Below are 27,593 nucleotides of genomic sequence, written 5' to 3'. Positions count from 1 at the left end.
TTAGATTTTTTGTTGTTGCTGTTATTTGTTTGTGGGTTTTGCTGTTCCTCAGCAGAATGTAGTATAAATCAACATGCTTACACATGCTAAGAAGTACCACCACAGATGACTCTCACTTATATTTTCTAGCCACTATTAGTCTTTGCATTTTTAACATACCTTCCCCCTTTGATCATGTTTGTTCTCATGCAGAATAAAGCATTCTGGCACTGGCACACGTAGCTGCCAGTGGTGTTGGCTCCTCATGCTGGCATCCATTATCTTTGAACAACTATCTTTATCTGTAACAAAAAGAAAAAGCAATGAAGCAGTTTAGGTCATCTGAAACAGAAGGAAGATATAAGATTAGACTAAATCCTTTCATTGAATTTTGAAATATGCTTAAGAGATGTTAATGTATGTGATGCCAATAAAAATTCTTGCATCTGGAGTCAGATTTTGTTTTATTGATTCTTGTTTTTTCTGTTAAAGTGCAATTGTGAGTGATTGGTCATGCCTGTATCAGTTCATTAATAAAGAAAGCGGGAAAATCTTGAAAGACAGTGAGAAGAATGAAAAATGATTCAAGATTTCTTTTTTTATCATGATATTTCACCCGCAAAACCTGCATCTTCTTCTGCAACCAGCCACAATCCATTTAACTGCACTAAATAAGCTGAAACAGATAAATAGCCAATTTTAAATAAAGCCATTGGGTGGCATTTATAGCACACCTTCATTTTATATAAATTAGGCTCATTATAGATGCATTTATTATAGATGTACCATTATCTGATTTACATAATTCCATACAGTTAATTAAATAACAAAAACACTCTTGCAAATACTCAAGATTTCATTTGACTTCTTCTTGCTTTTCCCTTTAAATCAAGCTAGGAGGAAATCATACTGTATAATGTTGGGCTAAATAATTGAAAAAGTTATGAAATATTTAGTCTGTGCTTGATAAGTGTGAATTGTCATTTAATGGTTTAAAGTTCAAACAGTCAAACGACTCCTTATAATGTATTTGTTTTTCATTGCGCATCTTCGCCTCCAGTGTCCCATGAGTCAAGCCTCATGAAGCTATTATTTCCATGTGTCTGAGTTTAATAATTATCACACTTCAACCACTGCTCAAAACCAGCATGTTTATCATACAAACCCAATGAATGTGAGATGGAGAGGTTAAAGGGCCCAAGTCTTTGTGAGTCACCACACATTACTATCCTGTTTTTCAAAGCATGTATTTAACGATATCCACTGTTAGTGTGAAGATGTCTTACGTTGAAGAGCACCCTATTCTTATAATGAACTGCACAGCTGAAGAGAAAGAATTAAATGTATCCTTTTAAAAAATCAACCTACTCCAAAAATTATTAAAGTCAAGTAATATCAAAATACCTTTCTTACTGTGCATATACAAAGAGATGAATCAGCTCTTTCTGTTTCCAGTTGTAGTGCTCTTATTCAGCTCAGTGCATTCATGCAGATTAGGAGTATGTGGGAGAGCTCTGAGGACCTCCCTAGGCGGCACCAGGCCAGCAAAATCCAACCTCAGGACTTCAGACAATGAAAGTGGCCTTATTATAACTCATTGACGGTGGGCGCATTCTTTCTCTCACCCAGATACAAGCGTTACTCATTCACCATGCGTGTATGTGCTAAATGTTCATTTGATCGTTTCATTTATAGAGACGAATGCCCAGAAGATCAAATATAAACAGATGAATCATGAAACTGCTGATCCTGGCATGCTTCAGCTTAATATAAGATCCTTGTGATCAAAACTAGCTATCAGAGAAATGTTTGCGTCTTTAAGTTTACACTGATTAGATTAACTGATATGTCTTTGAATCGTGGGTTTCTGGAAAGATGCTGTGCTGTTATGAGGACAAAAGCACCTTTATATTTCAAATGTAATAATGAATCCTATTATTATTCAAAGTATGCATGAAATGTTACTATCCCCTTGTCAAAGAGATGATTTAGTTTTAATTGCAATCGTGTTATTTATCTGGTTCATCTTCTGAAATCAGAAAATCTTTTTCTCTTTGTATTTGCCAACCCTATTTGAGTCTTTTCATATTTCTGCATCTCATGGGTGTGAGATTATGAAATAATAATAAAGATTCACTGTGGGAGCAACTGATGTGCTTGTTTCATGATGTTAACTGGAATATTTACTTTGGATCTATTATCGCATATATTTAAAAACATACACAAACTAATATATCTTTTCATTTCTCTTGTAAGTCTATAACGTAACATTATAATGCTGTTATATGAATCTTCTACATATATCACATTGTTAGCTCTTTGAACAAAAACTGAATCATGTTAAGAGTAGAATGAAATGGTTGCAAATAATACTTATATTATAATCTTATTATCACAGAGGACATTTGTTGCCACAGAACAGAGCCCAGTTTCCAAGAAGATGAATGGATTCGTAAAAGGCACCTCAGATGTGAGGCAAATCACATTTCAAAAATCGATCAGAGGAGAGAGAAGGCTGTACCTGGCGCCTTGACATGACCTGCTGGCCAATCAAATCTGGCATCATTATCAACGTCCTGTGGACAAAAATATAAGAGGTACTCTTTGCATTGAGCAGGCCTGTCTGTGGAAGAGAATGCACACATTTAAAGTTTATTACACTTTTCATTTCTACAAATTACAGTCAGCAGGTTTGCAAACACTTTGATGTTCTTCATTGAAACATCTATGTTTCATGTTTACAAGTGACAATCACACAACCAGACAGATTAAAAATCCTGCTGTGGCAAATCCAGATTCTGTGTTTAGATTAACGTCTTTGTAGGGCCTGAATATTTCTGACCATTCACAGAACTTCTCATTACATAGTCGTGAGAAGAAAGGGGGAGAGGGTGTTTCACCTCTCTGTAGTGTTTAGAAAAGCTTTGAAATTTCCATTGTAAATACATATATACAAATGAATTTAGGTGGAGTGTCAAACATAACTAAGTTCCTCCAAATCTCATTTCAAATGGCTGGCACGGTGAGTCTTACCCGGAGAAGAAATGAGCCTTGAAGCCTTTCTTGGAGACTGTGTTGTCAGATTTGAACTCGGTCGCACTGTTGTTGTGCTGGGAGGTGATAACCTCAGGAACCTCCGTACCACAGTATTTCCCATGAAGCTTGGAGTCAGATGACAAACCCCGCTCATATTCAACATAGTCATACTTGCACACCTGCAAATGAAATGTTAAACATCCATCTTTCTGTCTTTCCATTTTCTTTCCAACAGTAACTCTCCCAAAATTTTACATGCTACAGATTCTCACCTCGTTTCCTCTAGTTCAAGGTTTCAAACTGCATGGAGTACACATTGCTGGTGGGAGCCACCACTTGCCACACCTGGTTCTTATTAGGAGGTATTCATGAGCCAGCAGGTGTGGTGTACACGTTCAACAGTCAGCAAGCCACCACATGCAGCTGAAAGAGAAAAGAATGGGAACCATTATTATTTATTCAGCTTTTTCTCTTGTCATCTTAATTTTCAGTTACTTTTTTGTAAATTTGCATATCATATTATTTGTTTTTGTTTTATGTTATTTAATTTAGTTAGTGCTGGTATATCTACATAATGTTGAAAATTTTTAACTACATTTTGGTTATAGTTATTTTAGTCACAATAAACTATGAAATAAAGAAATGCTGCTGGAAACTATATATATATTAGAACTGTCAATCAATTAAAATATTTCATCTTTTAATCTTACAACTATAAAACACAAATTCTATGGCAGTATACAGACAATAAACATTCAAATAAAACCCATCTTACTTTAGCTAACAGCAGAAATCATATGGTTTCTGGGCAGGCAGTGTCGACTAGAAGTCTATTTGTTCTTGTTGTTTTTCCTGTTGACTACGGATATTTTCCTGAACCATTCAATATGGCTTGAGTATCCGTGGTATGATTAGTCAGGCAGACGGAAGCACCTGTGTGCAGTGTATTCACACAAGCATTCTCTTACCTTCACAGCTCTTCTTGTCAGAGCCAGTTAAGTATCAGGATCACAGGCATTTGAAGCTTCCTAATGTGTTAACACATCTCTGTGCAGCCCCATTATCACAACTGAACATTCATCTTACTCTGTTTTATGCTTACAGACTACAGAGTAACATCAGATGAATGGCGAGAGCCAGCTGTCAGCATCAGTATATAATACATTGTATAGTGTACCTTTGAAGAAGTTGGCGCACAAATGTTGCTTTGATAACCCGTCCCATCGAGACGATTTCATCAGAGGGTGTTAGAGGTGGGCGGATATGCTTCAGGTTTATCATAGCCACCGGTCGACCAATTGAGGCTGTTCTCAGTTAGTCCATCTCTAACTCTAGGTGATCATATGCATGTCGTGCCTCTCGATCTGCTAACACAGGCTGTGCAATGACGTGTTAATGGCATATGTCTGGCACGCCCAGAGTGTTAGTTCTGGAAACAATCAATAAAAACAGGATCTCGGGCGTCTCTGTGTATGTGTATGCCAGGCTCTCAGGTCTGAGTACACGTCCTGCTCTTTATAGACTGCATCGTGCAAAGAAAATGTTGTGAATATGTGTGTATGCAAAGGCAGAGGCGTGTTTTCATTCGCTCTGAACAATTCCTTTGCTGACCTACTGACACACACACAGTAGCCTGCATACATACTTACGGTATGACTTAAGACAAATAATCAAGCGTGCCCTTCTTTTGGCCTCACGTACCTGCAATCTTGTAGGAAATTCAAACTTGACAAAGATGTGTGTTATATAGGCATGTATATCATAAACATTAACATATATTTAACTTTATACAGCGCACATAAATAGCTACAAAAAGGAAGGAGGAAAGGCTAAAGTGAAAACAGAACCCAACTGAAATAAATAAAGAGAACACAGCCAAAGAGAAGACAACCCTCCACCTCAAAAACCTGAAAGCTCAAGCCCACGCTGCCAACCCTCGGCACTGTGATCCTCCACACACATTCCTTAGATGGACAGATGATATCTGGATAATTTGGAGACTGGATCTGCCCGAGTCCTTTGATCTCCCTCATGTACTGCCAGACACATAGTAAAGAAAGAGGAGAATTAGGCTAATAAACAAGGGCAACTTTTTTGACAATGATCCTTTCATAACAGATGGTAACAATCTCTATCTGGATGTGCTTTAGATCGATTTATTTGATCCCTGTGTTTCACCTGGTTGCCCACTGACAACAACATTTGCAAGCTGCCCAGTGTATCATCAGCATATGACTTTTACTCTGTCATTAACAATATTTATGCAATTTTTCAGTATGTCTTAAAATATAGTATTTATTAAAATAATATTGAATTATAATTGATTAAATCCACATTGTACTGTATGCTGGTTTCACCACCATAAATCAGAAAATTAGTTTTTTTGATCTGCAAAAAGACCAGGTGTTATAAACTTTCCCTACAACCTACACTTACATACTTAGTGATTCACTGTCATTATTTTTATCAAAATTTCTATAGGTGCAATAATTTTATCTTTTGTTATCTTTTGCCAAGATATTTTATATCAGGTGAAAATCTTATATTGTGACAGCCCCTAACACACACACACACACACCTTCGCAAACTGCAGCGAATCCTTTCCAACCCAGTTGCTGCTCTACTGCGGGGTCAATCCACATCCATTGTCAGTGAGACTAACACTTCTGGAATTTTATCACCACAAATCGACCTGCACGAATACACACACACACACAATAAATAAAATTGCCCCATAAGCATGCATTATAATGGTAATACATATTATTGTAATATTCCATATTATTAGTGAAGTCCACAACGTATATGTACCCAGCAGTTGCTTTCCTCCAGTATCCGTCACGAACCTGTGTAATCATACAGCACAAGCTGCTCTTGTAGGAGTCCATAGTGGTGAAGTTTAACACTATCATAACAGTCAGCACACATGCAGCTGTCACCCATACATCAAACTTCACATTAGATCAGCGTTTCTTTATCTACAACCTCACAGTCAAGACAATTTACAGGAAGAAACAGATTAAAAATTGCAGATACAAATAAATGTGAACAGTTCAGTGCAATGCATCTTTGTAAGTTACACAATTAATACACAGAAGTGTCTTACCTTCTCCCAGGTGCAATGGAGATCCTCCATGCACAGTGTGTATATGATGGAGGTATCGATGAGATATCTGGAGATGAGAAATTCCCCACCGAGTCCTGCAGTGTTTCACCACCGCTGGATGAGAATAACCACAATAACATAATTAATGAGTGTATATAAAAATTCCACATTAATGCGTGATATTAACCTCTTTGAATTCAGAAGTGCATGATTGCAAACTGATTATTTGACAAATTGTTCAAAGAACCAGCTCAACAGTCAACAGTCATGCAGCGGAAAACAACAGAAAGATGTTCCACTTCTCGGCTAAAAATTATTAACGTCGTAGCACGTATAGTCAGCAGTGGCTGGGCGCCACGCTAATGCTTGATGCGGAAACAGATACACACACACAATGAGAATAATAAGACCACAATGACTGTTCTAATGAGATCTCAGGAGCCAAAGTACAGGATAGGAGAGCAATTCCTGTTCAAGAAGCCAAAATCATCTGCTAACATTTTCAAATGTTCCTCCAATTAAGCGATGTAGCGATTGGCCAAACATTTGTCTTAGAATTTATCTATTTTCATCACCTTTGTTGTACAGTGATTGCTTTAGAGGTACTTTGGGTGTCAGTTTCTAGGAAATGCTCAAAGAAGTATTCACAAGTCACACAACAATCCGATGCAGAGTTGTCGTAGTTATCTGACTTGGGTGGAGAGAGAGTCACTCCTTTCAGACTAATCTTTGACTCACAACCTGTATGCTTAGCAACAGGGACAGGAACTCTGGACTTACAACATGGCAGTTCACAAAATTTACTAGAATTACATGATTTTTATTTATAAATAGTATCCTGTCAATTTAGTTTTGTTTTACCTAAAACATAAAGCAGATCTGGGTATGTCTTCAAACTGCATTTTCCATACAAGACAGTAAATTGTGATTTATATAGTCAGGAACCAAAAATGACCAAATAAGTATTTGGGTTACTTTATAAAACTTTAATATCTTTTGTCTTTGATCATTTTCTCTCCATACCTACATGGGAGAAAAGCAGGCCTTTTTACCAGGCTTCTGAAAAATTGCTGGAGCCACCACAAAGTCTGAGTACACTACTCCTTTTGGCAAAATGTCTGCAGGCCAGTGATTTGGTCCACAAATTTGTCTGAACAGTGAATATTGTGGAAGAAGTGCTTTGTCTTTGTATGTGGAAGTAGGCCATCGTCACATTTACACACACACACACACGCCACTAGTACTGCATAAACTCAAAACAATACAGCAGTAAAATAACACACTTATATACCACTCATGGACACACACATAAGCAATGGGCGAGAGGGTCTTATCATGCTCTTTGTCCCCTAAAATGTCAGGGTGGCCTTTCTTCCCTGAGTCGCCCCATCCATCATCCATCCATCCACTGACCATTTGTCACAGGGTTGGTTAGTGTCTCAATGCATCTACTCAAATGTCTTTGGATTTTGGGAAAAAACAGAACATTCGAGAGACCCAGGCCAGCATGGAAGAACATTTTAAACTACACACAGGAAGATCTTCTGGTTCAGCTGGGACCAAGCCAGAGATCTTTTGCATGTAAGGTGACAGTCCACCACCCACTGAGCCACTGTAAGAAGCTCACGAGCTATAAAGTGAGAAGAGCAAATGATCTCATACAGCTGACACTGTTGGCTAGAAACAATTATCTGCACATAAGGTAGAGTCATCTTCATAATAGTTAACACCTTGGTTTCCTTCATTAGAAGTCACCTCTCTCTCTTATACACACTCCACACACACACTTTGATCCCTCACCTGGACATCTGTATAGCTTCTTGGCTTAGGATATATCTCCTTTGGTTGAGTCTAGTTCTCTGACCAATGGCAGGCCTGATGCCACATTCTCATCACGAGAGGGAAGAATTGTGTCCAGAAACATTCCTCTATGAAAAAAAGACAAAAGGAGAACATATATATATTTGTATGAGAAAGTTCTGAATGAAATTACTGGGTGTGAAATGTGACACACTTACCTGGAGAAAGTGTTTCTGGCATAATGCATGATGCTGTCAAATCATATGGCTCACCAAGAGAGTTTACACTATCCCCTGGTTCCATTTTAATGAAGTTATACTCTGACCTGAGTGTGCACAAATACACTCATTAAAACAGACAGGCTATTTTTACAAAGCAAGCATATAGAATTGATTTACTAATAGCTCTGCCCACCTCTCGAATTGTCCTGTTCATACAACAGCAGCTCAAATATTATATCTGCATGAACAAATAACGTCTTATAATTTCTGTCTTTTCTTAAAGTTCACGATTTTACCATGGTTTTTCACTCACTGACAGATTTTGATAAATCACTGACAAATACTCGAAATCAGAGGATCGGGGAATGATCAAAGATGCGATCTGAGGCAATCGACAATGCATCACAGACGCCCATTAGTGTTGTCATGATAAATATCTGGAATCACAATCCTGCTATGTGAAAGGTGTTCTGACTGAAACGTACATCCGGTGATAACCTACAGTCAATGAGAGAGCAAGATACAGGGCAGCAGGGAGTTCAGGGTGGAATTATATGAATAGTTTATGGCCCAGTGTTGCCAGGTTGTTTTTATGTCAACACATTTTCGTTTTGAAAACCTGGCAAACCTGGATCAGGCAGTGTTGTCTGCGATTTTTCCTTTTGGGAAGTCGCGAAGTGTAACCTGATGCATCGTGTATTCTACCCCAGACGGTCATGCAGTGTGAAAACAGTGACCTGACCTTTTTTTGAAAACCACGCTATATGAACTCGGCATAACTCATGAAAATGTAGGGAAAACAATTTGCCTATTGGTTATCAATGATGTTCATTAAAATGTTTAGTACAATGCTGTATTTATGAATCAAGACTGAATCCATATTCTACAGCTGTGTAAATGCACAATATTGAACCAGATGTGCAAAGACTTGCAGTACCTGGCTGAATGTTGTCCCGAATGATGGTCACATGATCGTCACGGTCAGGTCGTGTGTGCTCATGCCAAAAGCCTATTACATGTCCAAGTTCGTGGAACCACAATGCCAAACTTGTCACAGTTCTTTCCCAATGGATATTGCCTGGGGACCATTGCCACGACGACCGACGTAAGAGCAGCACCTTTGAGAACCAATAAATAAAATGTTAAAAGTCTGTAATTACTAAAACATCAGCATCTTGTTGGCTCACCCACTCTTGATTAACTCACCTTTTGATTATATCACAGAAGTGTCAATATTTGTAATGAGGGTAATGGGCAGTGAGCTGAACTACTGTTTAGCTGTTTGGGGTAACATAGTTTAGTGTGGGGTGAACAGGGGACAGTGTGAAATGATGAGAGCTGATTAACAGTAATTAGGGTGACTTTGGGGTTAGCTTTCAGATTTTTCCCTAACAACAAATAAGCACACAATGTTCACCTCTGACTGAGTGAGAGTGCAATAAATCTCAGGAGAGACAAAGATGAAAGAGAAAGAAACAGGTGGGTCCCAAAATAAGTGCCAAAAGACAGTTCTGCTTAAGAACCCAGATTTTAAGTCAGCCACTTTCACATCAAATTTGTTTTTGTTTTTTCCTTGCTGTCCATGACCCTCAGAACAGACATGTGGCCTATTTGTAGCATTCATGACTCACACTTCTAAAGTATTGATGCAATATTGTGAGAAAACATGATTGTGCGGCAAAGCACTATTCAAGTTGGACAGTGTTGTGTGTGTGTGTTGCATTAATCAGGTGAGAATATTTGGCACATTAAGGTGAATTGTTTCACTAGCTGGTGTTTGTATAAGCCCGCAAATCCGATTATTATTAACAGAAATATTGCCAGCAGCCTCACAAATCTGCTGACTCTAAAGTTTGTGCTCTGGTCAGCTATGTTTCCATATGCAGATCGCTTATTGTATTTGATGCGCTGCTCGTTTTGGATTTTCTCAGTTTTTTTTGAATAACAATAGCATGTAACAATAGGCCAAAGTAAGGTCAAACCTGTGAAGTCAGAGTTCGAGGAATCCAGGTGGAATCTCAATAGTCCACCATTAAGCATGTCTCAGACACTCACAGACCCACAAACAAAGCAGTAATCTCGATTCCACTCGCTCACTATTTATAACTTGGATTAGGAACACCTTAATCCTCATTTCATAGACATTGATAGTGAGACACACATGAACAGAGAGATATACAAACAAATAAAAGGATAGACTCAAAATAAAACACATGCACCAATCTACATCATAAAAAGAAAGAATAGCATTAAGCCAAAGAAAAATTTCCTGTAAAGCTGCTTTGGAACCTTTTGTATTATAAATTCAGTTGAACTGAAATGAATTAGTAACAGATATCCTTATAATTAATGCATACTTGTGCAAAAGAATCAGACAACCAGATACTTTCTCACAATACTAACATACACACATGGACCCAAGCTATGTGCCAAATGTTTAAAAAGCACAGAGAGTCGAGTAGAAGGTAACACTGCAAGCATGCATTGGTCTGTCAGCAGGTTTACATCTGAGTGACGTCTGCTGATTATGACAGATATGACCGCACTGAGATGGATAATATTATGTAATACTCTCCCTACCTCTCTCCCCTCCACTCTAATCTAGCCCTGTCCTTCTGTCAATGGTCATTCTGCCTATTTCTCTGTAATCTGTCTGGATCTGACTCATTATTTCACCTCACCTTCCATCAGCATCATTCCCACAGAAATATTTAACATCCTCAGTTTCCTCTTCATTCCAGTTTTAATAACATTCATGAACTGATAAAACTTTTATTAGAAATTAAAACCTCCTTATCAGGTGTTGTGTCGTACTGAACAATGTTATATGTGATCAAATAATCAATTAAAAGCCAAGTTTTCAGATACGAACAATCACTAACAATGTTTATCTAGACTTATGTGATTTCCGTCTTCCCTTCTTCCTCTCTCTTCCTTGTTAACACACTGTTAGGATTCCATTCCCAAGAACAATGGGCGGTTTGCTCACCGTGGTAACAGGGAAGGAAGGAAAGCCAAACCGACTGTAGTCATCTCAGTCGATTCTCGCCCTCAATCTCGCATACATACATACCTTTGTTTTATACACACTTCACAGGATACACTCGTAACAATGAAAGCTGGGTATCTGAGTGTGTTCCTTAATGACCACAGTGTTTCATTCAACCTTTCTTACCTCCAATGCATCTAAACTACTAATGGAGGCCAGAGATAGAGAATCTCTAATTTAGATTTAGCCAACGCTGAAGCGTGTAATGTATTTTATAATCATTCACAATAAGATCTATAACATGCATTTAGAAAATAGATAAGATTAATATTTATTTCATGCTGGCTTCAATTCAATGATTCCATTTTCATATATTGTAAATGTAAACTGATTCATTATAACTTCTGATCAATAAACAAATGTATATAGTGGAGTCAAGACGGTACTAAGTTTAATTACTTGGGATGTAAACTCCAACGCCAACTTTAAGGACCATTACTGAGTAGCTTGGTGTCAGAAGCACAAGTGTTGTGATGGATGAAACAGTATCAACGAGCGCATTGCTATTCTAAAATGTTATGTAATTAAAGAGAACACACAAACACAAACCCGCAGGGTCTGTAGGTGAAGACGATGTAGCTCTCCTCGTCAGTTTTCTCGATGAAGGTCACACATGTCTGTTTCTCCCAGTGTCTCATTGCTTGTTTTAACATGGCCCTCTGACTTCCTGAAAAACACATGCAGAAATTGTTATGTGTAATTCTCACACATTCATATACTGATATTAAGCACACAGACACTCTGGTGCCCTTACCAGTGAAGTTGCCTCCTATGACGTAAGGGATGACGCCACCTGGCCAGATCTTCTCAGCTCGGGATGTGGCAGCACGTGGCACTCGAGACTTCACACCTCTGCCGCTGTTTACACTCTTCCCTCCAGCTTTGGAGCTCGACACATCTTTACTGCTGTTCACTGGCCACGACTCTACACAGAAAAAGTAGAATGATAGAAAACATCTTATGGAGGAGGCATTAAATGTTACAAGAATGCATTTTTGCATTCTTCCATTTCATTTGTACTTTTCTCTTTTCTCGTTTTTGAGAGCCTTTTGGGAGAGTATGCACGCATACATATGCACAATAACCAATTGTAATTAACGTTGATGATTTTGCTTCACATTTTTACAAACACAGGTTCTTCATTCCTCAAACTGAATCAAAATGCAAACACCATTTGGGTTACTTGAAGCTTTGCTAATAGTGCTGTGGAGTTAACAGCACTTTAAGAAAAAAAAGCTTAAAATAATCCAGTGTTTTGAACTTACCAAAACCTAACCGTAAGATTCTGTCCAGCAACAGATATAATGAACCTCTCTTCTTACTGGTATCATGCTCTCCTAGACCACCTGAGAGCGAGAAACATACAAAGAAGTTATTTTGAGAATGCTGTGAAAGGGATATTTTAATTTTATTAGAACACTGTGTTTTTGTTACGTTTGAGTAAACTTTCCTTAAAGGACAGTTCACCCAAAAATGAAAATTCCCATTAACTGCTCCAAACCAGTAAGACCTTCCTTCATCCTGTTCAGAACACAAATGAATTTATTACTGATGAAATCTGAGAGCTCTCTGACCATGCATAGACAGCAATGTGACTTATATGTGGCTTTATTAAACTGTGGTTGAACCACTGATGTTACAGACTATTTTGTCAATGTCTTTACTGCATTTCTGAACCTGGGAACATTTCAGTTATGTTGCTGTCTATGCAAGGTCAGAGAGCTCTCATATTTAATCAAAAATATCTTCTTTTTGTTCCGAAGATGAACAAAGGTCTACGAGTTTGAAGTGATGTGAGTGAGTAATTAATGACAGAATTAAATTTTTTTGAGTAAACTATCCCTTTAAATCAAGTTTAACTGGTGTCATTTTAATGTTACAGAAGAACACAGCCAGTGAGTCAAGAAACTTTCATCACCGGCTCTATGCCATTATCACACCTATTTCATCTGTCCTCACTTCTTCTCATTCCCCATTCGCCTCTTCTCCCTCATTCGACATCTCACCTACTCTTGTCTTTCATTCCCAGGGTTCTCACTGTACATCTCTATTCACACATGTCAATTCCTCTACTATATTACTTTTGCACTTACACTGACTCTCTCTTTCTCTGGAATTTCTCTGATGGGGACAGGAAAATGAGGAACAAACAATACTCTGAATCCGAGACACAGGAAAAGTCTGAGCTTTGGGCTTGATGCACGCACACACATCTCATGCACATAACAGTGTCAGGTATACAGTACAAGTGTGTGCTGTTGTCTCCATAACAGTGTCCTGATGAATCTGGAAATATCCAAGAGAGACCTGTCCTGACTGGTTTGAACACGCATCAGTTCTCTTGCTATTCCTGGTCCTGATGCAGCTTGCCCTTCTGCCCCGGTGGCATATCCTGTAACAACCCCAGGCAGAACGGAAACACAAAGCTGAATCCTTATCGTCTTTTTGGCCTCACTTCCATCTTTGTGATGCAAAGGTGATGTTGCTGACAATGCTGCTACCCGGCAAGGTAAAGTTCTCTTACTTGGCTGCTAGTCTGCGAGTAGCCATTACTCATAGCAGCGGTTGTATCCTGTTTTAGACACTGAGAGTTTACCTGAACAATGTGGCACTGGGAAATACACACGCACGCACATTTTGACTTCGGTCAGTTTAGATATCAGCGTGGAAGGATTTTGTTAACAATGTTTATTCTAACTCACAAAGAAACAAACATTTGCACACACACATATGCTTGTGCACTTTTCCCACTGCATAAGGAGTAAAAGACAAAGACCTTGCTATGCAAACACACACACACACAGTTGTTTGCTGATGGTGCAGCGGAGTCGAGACAGGAGCATTTATCAAGTCTAATCACCTGAAGCTATAAACTCCCAATATCCCCACGCATTCTTCAACTTCAATACAACTTTAATACGTTTAAATCATCCACAGCACACAACAGTCATGGACATTCATTGCATCCTTACGACAACTCAGCATTTCAGACTGATCAAGACTGAGATCAATTATCTTAACTACAAAATCCACAGAGACTACTGTATGTGTGTGTGCGTTTCTGTGTGTCACCCTGCAGTCGAAACTGCGCAGAGGCCAGCACTAGATCGGAGCATTTAACGCCTAGAGGAAGGTCTGACTTCAAACATGACATCGGGACGAAAAAGACATGGCCAGCTTCAAGGACTGAGCGAAACAGAAGCTCAAACCTTGAACCTCACTGTAGAAAGAGTCATTGTTGTTGTTCTGCACCAGAAACAACCCTCAACCCTCAGCAGCTGCCGACTGCAGCTTTAACCTCGTCTGCTGCACATCTGCTACTGAACTCAGCTGAAAAAACATGTGCATTAAAACCTCAAACCAAACTGAGGACCTTTCATTTTTTAAATCCAGATTATGTGACAGATTTATAATGTCTAAAGTGTGATGTAGGGATCGAGACAGAAAAAAAACGACTAGACTGGCTAGGACTAGCATTAAACATTTAGCAGCTGTTTGACTTTTTAAAGGCCAAATGACAAAACAAAGCTGATTGTTTAGAAGCAATGCTCTGTAATACATCTGTAAAAATCTGTTAATATTTTAAAAGAATACACATTTAAGTCTCAGTCAGCTGTTTGTAGTAGTAGACGGTTTACTGAGTTTGAGTTTGTGAGTTTAAGGGTTCTTTCACAAACCATGAGAGTCATTTGTTTGAAAATCGGACAATTTTCAATGATTGTGGACAACTGCAGTCCGGAGTGCTGTGATATCTAATGCGTATCTTACCCGACGTGTGTCCCTGTCTCCCATGTGACTGATGTGAAAGCTCTATCGTTCCATCGATCTGAAACATTTTCAAGTCCTCTTCGTCCAAGGCGATATCTCCCCAAAATACAGCTGGAAAAAGAAAAAGGGAAGGATATTATTAGAGGACACAAACGCGCTCGTTGGCAGCACCATGGATTGATGGTCTATGTGCTGGCAGACACGTCTGAGACTCAGACCAGCGAGGCCTGAGATATCGACGGATGCTAATTTAGGGTTTGCTGCATATGCGATCGATTGACAAGCTAACATGAGAGGAAACATCTTGGGTCCTCAACCTGCCCTTTGTCCTCGCACCCTCGCATGCTGATTAAAAATTAATAAGCGGATGTCGAGGAACATGTATATACATCCTGTTGCGATCTTACCAACCCTGTTCACATAATGTCCGTATCACGCTTGTCCCAACAGGAGGTCGTAGAGATGGCCATGAAAACGGAGATAATATTAGGAACTGCGCCATTTGTGTGTGCGAGTAGTTTTGGCAGGGATTTCACTCCTCAACCTTGATATAAAACAATAAACAATGAGGATTATGCTTTAAGCTATCTTGATTGTTCCATATTGAAATAAACTCTGCCCTTGCGCATGCATGTGTGTGCGAATGTCTATATGCGCATGTACACGTAACAGTGAACTGCAGCTTTAGGCCACCACTATTGTTTCTTATGCATTGTTTGTGTGTATCATGTGTGTATACAAGCATCCTTCCCTCCCCCATCAACTCCTCAGACAATGTTCAGCTTTAATCTGTGATCGTGATCACATTCATATAAAGCTGGAGTCTCCTGTGGATCACACCCTGCATAGAGGACTAATATTAGCGATGATCTAACCCCACTTTGACGCAGTCTAAAGCGAAATGAACTCAAAATTAATTCATTTTCCCAAATGAATAAAAAAAAAAAAAAAAAAAAAAGAGTATACTATAAGATTATAGAGTATATTTTAGATGATGCATTTATTAATACAAAAAATTACACAAATGCAAACCTATTTCATCAAATGCTCTGTTACTTACAATAAAAATGTGCAAAAATAGCTATACAATTATATTGTTACAATTATACAGGAAATTCCAAGAAAAGCATAAATAAGTATAGAATTATATTTTAAAGATGCAATTGCAAATTCAAATTTTTACATTAAATTACTTTGTGTTTTCAAATTGTTTCTTCCACACTACTTAAAAAAGCATGAGATTACATATCAGCGTTAAATATGCAAATCCTGTCCACAGACTGCTATGCATATTTCAGTTTCTGCTAAATAATGTTATACTAAATAGCTGACATGAGGTCTCTCTGCAGTTGTCATAACAGCCTAGACAATGAGACAAGACTGTGAAATATGTGTCCAGATGAACAAGACAATGTGCTCAGACTTGACCACAGAGGAAAAGGCTTTGTGTTGAATTTGTACATTGATTTGGGAAGTCTGGGAGTGAAGCCCAGTAATGCCTCAGCAATCATGTAGTCGCTTTACATCAATGGGTCTTTGACTGCACATCTTAACTTAGCACCAGTCAATAACTTCAGCCGTGATGATCGATAAACACAGAGCAGAGGCTGTACTTAAGAATCGATTTTGAACTGTAGGAGGGAAATGGGATGGGTTGTGTCTAACATGTGACCATCACAGTGGCATGGGATTGTTAACTGTGTGATGTCTCTTTCATTGAGAGATTAAACTGATAGTTTAACAGCTTTACATCTGCTCAGATGGGAACATGGAGACCTCAGCAGAACGTGTCATCTGGAGGAATAAAATGTTTTGGCAAATGTGAAAGTATAATCTCAGTTCCAAGGTTATTGTAGCACGGCAGGAGGTGTGTTTTAATCTGGGTGCAGATAAAAATGTGTATTAAAATAGGAGATTATCCTGGAGGTCACACTACAGTTCCAAACAAGACTCTCCAGGTTATCCTGGAAACATCCAAGTCATTCTCACTGTTTCCTCTGAATGATTTAAGAGTTGAAGGAGAGCTTTTCTGTAACTAACTGTGCATTCGATTTGAGCAAACTTGTCTCAGCAAGCGCACAGAGCATTTTAAGTACTTTTTGCATTGCAAATCTCACCAAAGTAATACAAAAGCAAATCAAAAGTGATACAGTCAGCTAATCACATCAGAAGCTAGTTTCTGAAATTAAAGCTCTGTTCCAAAACCTTGGGAGTCGTCTATCCTAAACAGCATTTTCAGGCATTATAAGCAGTGCTCTTGTCATGATGGTAGGCAGCATAATTATCAATCCAACAAGAAGGATAAAGCAAGTTAATTATGCATACACTTAATTGAATAAAAAAATCGAATTTCACATCATATTTGCGTGATCAGTTCTTATCAGTTTTTAAATACAAAAACCTATTTTGTGTGAATAGCTCCTCAATAAGCAACTGTCTCTTATATCAAGACAGCTCATTAGGCTTTGGAACAGAGCTGAAGACCGTATACTTGAATGAAGAGTAGCCACTGATCATCTCCTCTTGTAGACCTTCAGTTTGACTGACAGACTGTTTTTATGTACAGAGACAGCAGATGTTGTGGAGAATCCTGGAGGGAGGCACCGATCAACACTACGGGGTTTAGAAAGTCTGACCATATGTTGACGCTTCATTACTGTGATGTCAGTTTAATACCGAGAATCCCTTCCTCATTAAAGCCACAGAAACATGCAGCTGAGTCTGATGAATGAGTATCATGGGAGCTGAAGGATGAGTGGGGTGTTTCTGTTTGTCAGTGACACGCGTAACTAAAGACATCTGCGCCACATGTCAGAAAGACATGACGCAAAGCACTTTGGGTGACAGCCCAAAAAACATTCCTGCGAGCTTGATCACAGGAAGAGTCGGGGACAGATACACTCAAACAAAAACACATATGCATCCAAACGCAATTCCAATGACTGCTTGATGTCACCTTGCATCCTGACAATGCTATGAACTGACATCTTGTTTTTTAGACAACATTAATCAGAACAATAACCAGAGTAATAGCATCTCTGTGGCTATACATGGCACCTGTCCAACTGAAAGAGCTGTATTTTAAAAAGGTTTCCACTGGTCCTGAGAATAAACTGCATTTGCATCCTATTGCTCAAGAGAGTCTATGAGCTATGAGCATCAAGGGCCTGTTTACACCTGCTTTCAAGATTTGTCTCTGTTTTTTTTCATTTTGTGATGAGTTCACAAGTAGTCAGCTGAGAAGCATTGCTGTTTACACCTTGTAGTAACACGCAACGTGTCTCCTGTGACTGCATACATTGCTCACTACGTCAGTGTGTTAGTGCAAGTTTATAAGTTGCAAAAAGTACAAAAAGTCCACATGCTTTCTTCCAAATATATATTTATAAAAAACAATGAACAGTGCAACAGCCAAAGGCCTAACATATACATTTATATCGCTGCAGCAGTTGTGCTTTAAAGGCAGTGAATTTTAAAATGTTCCATTAAATCATTTGCATCTAGGCCCAGAACATTTGATTTTTTTCAGATGGACATAATTGACCTAAAGATAGTGATTACTAAACCAGTCCCCCTCTGTCCCAAGGGTGGGTACTGTATTGTGCATCCAAAAAAATGCCATAAATTATTTTAAATGCAGGTTATCATTGCACGAAAACTGAAAGCACAAGCTTTTGTAACAGGTTGTATTGAAACACTAAATATAATGAAAGTGGAGAAACTACACTGAGTTAAAAATGCTGGGTTAAATGAAATCCTGTGCCAGCAATTGGGTTGTTTTGACCCAGCGCTTGGGTTTTATCCATGAGGTTGGTTTAAACATTTATAGTGCTGGGTCAAAACAACCTAATTGTTTAGAGTGTACATAAATATCAAAAGTGTTTTTCTAAAAATTATTTACTTGGCTGTATGCATGTCGGTATTGTATAAGTCATACAGAATTGCAAACATCAATAATCCTAATACTAATAACATCTACCATACCGTATTATACTATTTATTTTCTTTGTGCAAATGTAGAAATGTACTGCTTTTTTTGGAGTTTTGGGAGTTAAACAAACAAAAATCCATTCACCGCCTCTCTCTAAATTTCATGTACCATAACAAAACCTTCTTGTCATAGTTTTGTTAAATTGATACAAATGGTGTCTATGTCACACACACAGTTCAGTAAGCTTGATGGGCAACATGGCTGAAACAACAAGGCTTATAAACACAGTGATTTGATTCGCTATTTGAGCTGTCAGTAAATTATCTGTCATAAGTTCAACTGGCAAATTTTGTTTTAGCTCAATGGATGATTGACAGGTGATTTGGCTTCACTGTTGTCTGGGATAGAGTTTACATTACAAATATGTGTAGTCACAAGCAGTAGATGGAATACAAAAGTTCTGAAGTCCATTTAAATCTGCATTTATCACTGATTTGGGATCGTCCAAAGCAGATGTTAAAACTGGGAGAGTGCAGCAATCAGTGTCAGCAAATGTGTGCATGAAAGACAGACAGAAAGACTTCAGTCAGTGCCGTTGTCGGAGCATCAAAGTACCTTTTCACACGTCAGGATGTGTAAAGCCGTAATTGTTTAATTAGCGAAATTCATTCTAGGAGGAAGTGTGCGGATCGCTGACTCATGTTTCCCTGCTCCAAAACAAACAGTCCGTGGCGGAGCACAGTGCTGACGCTGGAATTTTGGGAATTTTCGGAAGCTGGCTGTCAGGCCAGAGTGCTCCTGGAAAATCCTCTTTTTATACTCAAATACTCTGATTATGACAAACTGGCTTCAGAGAAAAGTTTAAGTAAGCGCAGTCAAAGAGCCAACTGTCTGATGAGGTCTTGAAAGCTTTGAGTTTTAATGTGTGTCTAGACTTGTGAAGACAGGCTGATGTCATGTGTTTCACATTCAAGTAAAACCTGAATAAAAAAATCCAATTCTGAGAATTTAAATACAATACATTCACATCACAGACACTCATACAATACAACTGCAAGTGAAAGTTTTTCCCTTTTCACCCACTCACACTCTCTGTTTTGCTGTGTGCACAGTTTTTTGACAAAAACCCTCTTTTGTACCGGGCATGAATGAAGGTGTGTGTGTGTGTGTGTGTGTGTGTGTGTGTGTGTGTGTGTGTGTGTGTGAGTGAGAGAGAGATTCTTCTCAAGCTAAGTGGCAGGATGCAGGCTACCAGGAAGAGATAAGTGCCTGAATGAAGTGGGCTCCCATATTCGTCACACACACGCGCACATACACACACAGTGAGGGAAATCAGCGTACAAAGAGATGGAAATGTGTTTAGTGCACTCTAATGGCATGAGATAAGCACACGGCCAAATATTCACATTCTGTTTTCCCAAGAACAACAGAAGCAAGATGATCAACCATGCAGAGTCGTTTCCACCGTACATACGCACACATACAAGGTCATAAGTAATATGTAAACAGATGGATATGAATCTGACACATATGAAGAGGTGAAATTGATACCCAGCTGCACCACATAATATAACATAAACACAGTTACACAAACTCAAAGATGAAATAAAAGACCAGGCTACAGTTAGACTGACAAGAGACAGTCCTACACACAAATCTGACCAGCACAATAGTAAAATGTCTATGTTCAGCGTCCAAAATATCAGCACTAAACATGCCTAAAAATTGGTCTGGGTGATTAATTAAAGCTGGGGTTTTTCTAAGTGATTTCTAAGGCAATTTCATAAGGGGGTTGAACATAATTAATATTTAAGAGGATTTGTAAAAATGGTATGATAATCCTGACTTGGTCATGTCGAGCCAAGTCAATTTTTTCATTGTTTTAAAGCAGCTGAACAGAAATCATGTCATTTAGTCACATTTAGCAGATTAGGTGATAATATTACATTTTGTAATCAGTTGAGATTTGCTATACAGTGTACCTATGCAGAAATATGAAACTTTGTCTTTTAACGACTTTTACCTCAGTTAAAACATCTAGTATGCCTATTTTCTCAAAAAATTCTGTACAAAGCCACCAAGACCACAAAGCCATCCAAAATAAAATTCTAATGTGCATTGATCACATATTTGTGGCAGGTGCAGAAAAACTAGCTTACTTTGCATACAGCAATGACTTGACCTCTGTGATGTTCGTTACTGATATAAAAGAAAATGAAATAAGTAAAATCGGCTTTGTTCATTACATCTTCATGACTTACTCAGCATTGTCATGCATAACATAAAGTTAATTTTGGACCCTTCGCGTGAAAACTTTGTGTAGTTCTCTGCAATTAAGCTGTCCTTGTTTACTAGATGCAGACTACTGTAATCTAGAGGACTATAAACTACAATTCCACAAATTAAACCAATAATGGTAAAAAATAAATAAATAAATGTGTTGGCAAAGAGTGAGGAATGAAGTGCAGAAAGTATCTGACAGAAACTGCAGACACTATGAATAAACAATGCAAAGGGGAAGAAAAAGGTAATAGTATAGTGTTCGTTTTAGTGGCTGTTACTTTGACAAATGATCCATTACTACAATTTTGGATATACCATAAATTCACAACTAACATATTCTATTTCCATTTCTGCTTCAGTTTTTCTTTAACTTTCCCCTTTTCTTTTATATTTCTCTTTACTTCTTATATTACTTTCTGGGTCTGGCTTCATTGATTTTCTGCACTGTGTGTTTCACTATTGCAAGTGCTGTGTAAACGCTAAGAATGGTGCGTGAATGCTGAAAATGACGCCAATGAAGACGTTGACTCTTATTCTGAGAGAAGCATAAAAAGTCTCATCAACTTTCTGTGTGTTTGCCCCCAAGTCTGTCCGCATACTCCCCCAGTGAACTCCCTCGGGTTTGTTTATGTTTCTCTTGCCTAAACAAGGAGGCGTGGGCTAAATTTGCATAATCAGAAAAGATTGGTTATTCTGTAGCAACAGTGTCGTTAGGTTTACAATGTCTTAAGATAACAGAAACAGATAACATCACCTAATGACTGTATAATGTAACTAGCCCTTTAGTGACCCATTGAAACCAATAGAACTCTTGGTTTCTGTAAACAAGAACAGAAGTCCTAAACAATGCATTTACCTCATTAATGGAGCTAATAGCCTTCTGTTATGTCAACCAAAACAAACCATTAATAGGAACTCATGAAAGTGAACATACCTTGAACATACAGAAGTAAATGTGCACGCATTTCAGGTTTTGCAACCCTTGGATTGAAATGTCTAAAAATGTACAAAACAATCGCAAAACAGTAATCTGAGTCCAAACCAAGTTGCACCTAAAGTCCTTTCATATAGACTAGTTAATATAGGGAGTCAATCATTTCTTGCTTTACATCCACAAATGCCAAAATGAGTATTTTTCAACTGCTTGCACACAAAATCTTTACTTTGTCAAACAATTTCTGAAACCTGACAGTCAAACACCAGAACCAGACACCAAGCTGACAAAACCATAAACTTTGACTAGATTTTTGTCAACATTTTAACATTTTCTAAATTATATAACTCACAAAAACTATGTAACTCACAAAAAACTAACAGTAATTAATATTATGGCAAAAGTGTTTGCAAATGTTTTCTTTTGAGATGTGTTTCTGATATTTTGACTTTCTTCATTTTGCAAGTGATGTAAGACATTTTGTATTTTGTGTGCGCAATTCTTGGCTTTGTGTGTAAAGTTTTAAAAAAGGAGGCGAGGTTTTGAAAATGTATAAGCAGTCGGAAAGAAAAACTGTAAAAGTACGCTTAAAGCCTATTTAGCTATTGCACACAGCTATTGTGTGTAATATGTGTAAAGGAGAAGCAGATATTTCCGCAAAAGTATATGTGATGTCTGTTCCTGGTAAAAGTAAATAAAATCTGTGAGCTCTCTGAACCTCCCAATAGACAGCAAGGGTCCTAACACGTTCAAGGTCCAGAAACACAGCAAAGACTTTGCTAAAATAGCCCATCTGACTTCAGTGGTTCAACCATAATTTCAAGAAGCTACGACAATACGTCTGTGAAAAAAAGAAAACAAAAATAATCACATAATGTGGAAGCAGGCTCATATATCTTGACATTCTCCACAATGGTGGCATGCCACAGTATGGAATGAGGAGGACAAGAATTGTTGAATAAAGCAATCATTTTTGTTTTCTTTGTGCACAAAAAGCATTCTTGTAGCTTCCCAAAATCACGGTTGGACCCCTGATGTCACATGGACTATTTTAGCAAAGTCTCTGCTACGTTTCTGGATCTTGCTGTCTATTGGGAGGCTCAGAGAGCTCTCGGATTTCATCAGAAATATCTTAATTTGTGTTCTGAAGATGAACGTAGGTCTTATGGGCTTCGACCAATATGAGGGTGAGTAATTAATTGAGTTATTTAGGGTGAATTATCCCTTTAAGGCCAAGGTTTAATACTGTACGCCTGTAAACAATTAAAATAAATTTGGGTCCATTCATCTGAAAGGCACAGCAGCTCCCCCCATTGACACCTTGCATTTAATTAGCATGGCTATTTCTGCTAAAACATCAACACAGCGCAGATATGCTAATGCAAGGCTACACTGCAGACGCGTCTGTAAAATGCTCCATCAGCTAAGAGAGTGGCTAACGTTAGCATTAGAGAGAACCGGATCGAACACGCTCAATGACCTGGACGGTTTTTGGACAGTCAGCGTTTCACCTGGTATGATGCAAAGATCTTCAAGCCCTGTAACGCAAACTCCACTAATTATTGCAGCATACTAAATATGAAGTTGTGCTTTGGGAATCGCATGAAGTTTAGCGTGGACGCCAGATTAACCTGAAATATTATGCTGAGTAGAATATTCAGGCATATTAGTGTACGCCAATATTTATAAGGGGGTTTAGTACATGTTCATATACATGGTACAAGCTATTTACTAGCATTTTACATTTCCAGTACTAACGGTATGTATTAGGGTCACCTTGAAATATGTGACAGAGGAGTGTGTGTAATAAAGATTAAAAGTGTTTTCTATGTCTATTTATTTATGTGTGTGCTAAAAGTTTATGTGAAGACATTGTCCACCCTTTCCCTGTAGTACTCCTATCAACGAGCCTGTCAAATTTCTAGGCTGAATGTTTCAGTTTGGAAAAACAGAGGTCCTCCCTATAACTGCCAAACAGTCATACTCCTACACACGCAAACACAGACACACTAATCCAAACATACATACACCCTGGACGCATACAAACACTCACACAAACCACTTAAAGGCTTTTTTTTTTTTTCATTCTCATAAGTAATCCATATTGCTTGTGTGTATAGCGTGTGTGCCCTCTGCGTGTGTGCATACATCTGTCTCGTGAAAGCCTGGAAACAATGCCAACGCGTTGCAGCAGAGAAACAAATGCTCAGATTTATAGTTCCTGAGTAAACATGATATATACACAAAGGAAAACGAGAGAGAGAGTATGCGGAGAGGGAGATTATGTGAGTAAATCTGTGTGTTGGCATGTGTGAGAGGGAGGAACAGAGCAATTTTACAAAATGTAACCACAGATGATGCATTTAAATATCTGTTCTGCCTTAGGTGGAGTTTACTTACGCATCCAGAAGAAGGACAGAATGAAAAAGAAATATTATTATTGGCCTTCTGTACAAGGATGCGTCAACACATAGATACAAACACAGAAACATCTTAAATTGACTATATGCAAACATATATGCATGGCCCCTTGAGTGTTTCTTTACACTTTAACCCTTCATATTACATGAAAAACGCTTATTTATATCTATACCACTAAATCTATGTACTCATTACACTATGTAAAAGAAATAAAATACAGATACGGCTATGCACAACGCGGAGGTATATAAGAAGCCACGGATTATGTGCAATTACTCGTTCCTTTTGCTTAATAATAATTCGTAGCATTCGTTAATAACTTTCGCACGCCAGCTGTCAGCAGGTGAAATAGTGGTTTACATGGACGGAGTGAACTCCCTTTCAACTTCGTTAGATTGATATAATAATTACATAAGAGATCGCAAATCATACAGGCGCGCTCTACCTGCACGGACAAACGTGCGCGCGGAAAGCACGGGTTTATGACAGCGGAGCGCACGTGGCCCCGCGAGCCGCGGGATCATCCCGGGAGAAAGCGAATTAAAGCGGGCTAGATCATTTCAGCGGGGGAGGAGGGGTCGTGCGAGGCTTGCGAGGGACATTTCTACGTCAAAAAAAAAAAAAAAAAAGGATTAAAAAGGAGGCGCCGCTGATGCTCGCGCACCAGAGGACCCGATGCGTGACCAGCGCGAGTCTCCGCGTAATGAAAATAAACTACGGGTTGGAATTAAAAAGCGCAGCAACTCCCTCCTCCACGCGTTTAGCCTATTATTGCGAATTAGATATTAATGCTTTCTCCTTTGATCGCCTCACAGAAAGTGTTTACAGATCAAAAGCAAGTAAAAATGCACAAAAGCGCCTTACCAGCTTTGCAGGGATCCTTGTAGTCTATCGTTTCCGTTTTCTCCTCTTCGTAATAATCATAACTGTCATCATAATCTAAGCAACTGTGCAAGGACACTTTGCCCCAAAAAGTCAAGCCAGCCAGCAGGAGTGCGATCCAATTCATTTTACTGGTCAGTGCAGAGTGAAGGCAGTCCATCTGAAGTTTGAATGAGCGCGGATCGGAGTGCGGTGTCTCGTAAGGGTCCGGTGGTGGAGATTTAGCGCTACACGCGCCGTGTGGACATCACCATCTTCATTATTATCATTGGTCCGGTTCGACAGACGGGGCAGGACCGTCAGTGTCGCGGCATCTCAGCTGGACGTCCAGTGCATCGATATGAACCGGCTTTTCACTTTTCTTTTCTCTTGCGCAGTCAGATTTCTTCAAAAGGCAGAGCTGCAATGAAAGCAAGTCTTTAAATGAAGCAAGGAAAGACACTGGTGGCAGGGGGTGAGGCGTGATATAGCTACATTTAAATTAATATTTAAATGAAGATGTTTAACATATTTAAATGACTCAGAGCAGGGTTTTACAGAAGCTCAAAACCTAGATAGATAGATAGATAGATAGATAGATAGATAGATAGATAGATAGATAGATAGATAGATAGGCTATATATTTCTCATGCACACAAATTACTTATTTTTTAAGAACAACTAACAAACAACGTGGATTATAAAGGCAGGAAACTGTCTGATTTACTTTAACAATACCAGCCGAGTTCACCCAAAACGAGCCGGTAGCTGTAAAAGTCACACGTTCACTAAAATTTGAGCAATAATCCGGCAAAAGCACTGTTTTCCCGTCGCCTATACAAAACTTCAGGATGTAACGCAAGTTCCATGTAGGTGAGATCGTATTTAAAAACTGTTATAAATACAATAGTTGCTTTATTAGGAGGTGACAGTAAAAGCGGTTGTGGTGTGACATTTAACAAACCTGTTTAACTCCCCTCATAAAGTAGGTCTGTCTGTCTGTCTCTCTCTCTCTCTCTCTCTCTCTCTCTCTCTCTCTCTCTCTCTCTCTCTGTCACACACGTCTCTGAACTAAAAGCAGTTTCTCGGTGTGTAATTTGCTGCGTGAGGCTGCTTTAATTTGGACAGTGTGGACCTCAAAATAGCTGCAGCCTGCCGGAATAAGCAAGCCGACAAACACTGGAAAAAAGCAGGCTATCGCCGCTTTATACATTTGCTCCATTCAACACATCTCAGTTAAAATACACAAACTTCTCTGACTCGAGTGAAGCGACTGTCAAAACGCCGAGCGGACTTCGCGAAGGCGGCTTTGAACTCGTTTATCCACTCTCAGGTCTTGACTAATACAATTTACCGGCCATAACCCCGGGGCCCTGTCTCCTTTAACGCCTATTTACCTCAGGAGAGTTTACCGCGAAGCCGTTACGGTTAAAGCCCCGCCGTCGCATCTGACAGAGCGGAGCGCGCCGCGTCCAAGTGAGCGCGAGGAGACTCGAACCTTTATCGCGCGCTACTTTAAAAACATAAAGGATAGACGCGCCGCAGTTTAACACCGTGGCGTCAAACCTCGTTAAAATATGAGAGAGACGGAGCTTACCTCAGAGAGTGCCCTCGGGGTCTAGTGTTTTACAGCCTTAAAGCGCAGGCTCATCTTGAGTAGTACTGCCCTCTCTCTCTCTCTCTCTCTCTCTCTCTCTCTCTCTCTCTCTCTCTCTCTCTCTCTCTCCTCCCTCTCTCTCTCTCTCTCTCTCTGGAAACACTTCTTCCACAGCCACTGGAATATTAGAGCGCGCCTGCTGACTGGTACCGCTTATTCCAAACGTGCCCATTTCCCTGGAGATTAACGCGTCTCTCTCTCTCTCTCTCTCTCCTGACACACACACAGACACACACACACACACACACACACAGATTAATTCCCCCCTCCCTCACGGCAAGGTAACTGTGTGTTGACGTCACGCCATCAATCCATCAAGCTATGCCTCACTTTGCACAACTCCGCACACATTCATGCGTTGCAGGACAAGGGCACTATGCTTGTAGACGGGCTTTATGTGTTTAAAATGATGAATGACTGCAGCATGCGTGAACGGCCGCTAACATCCTGACAGAAGTCAGAGGGAGTAGTTAGTGGCTGAACAGTTCAGCGCAAATATAGTCTTCTGGACAGGAGGGGAATCTCCTTGGATGGGTGGAACAGGGAA

The 27,593-nt window shown here is 39.1% G+C and overlaps 1 pseudogene; it reads right to left on the bottom strand.

Moving 5' to 3' along the window:
- Positions 1 to 312: 312 nt before the first annotated feature.
- On the bottom strand, positions 313 to 27,059 carry LOC122342714 (annotated as a pseudogene).
- Positions 27,060 to 27,593: the final 534 nt, after the last annotated feature.

The sequence above is a fragment of the Puntigrus tetrazona genome, chromosome 1 (assembly GCF_018831695.1).
Source record: "Puntigrus tetrazona isolate hp1 chromosome 1, ASM1883169v1, whole genome shotgun sequence".
NCBI classification, from domain to species: domain Eukaryota; kingdom Metazoa; phylum Chordata; class Actinopteri; order Cypriniformes; family Cyprinidae; genus Puntigrus; species Puntigrus tetrazona.
The sequence above is the reverse complement of the archived record's forward strand: the minus strand, read 5'-3'. Positions and strand labels throughout refer to the sequence as shown.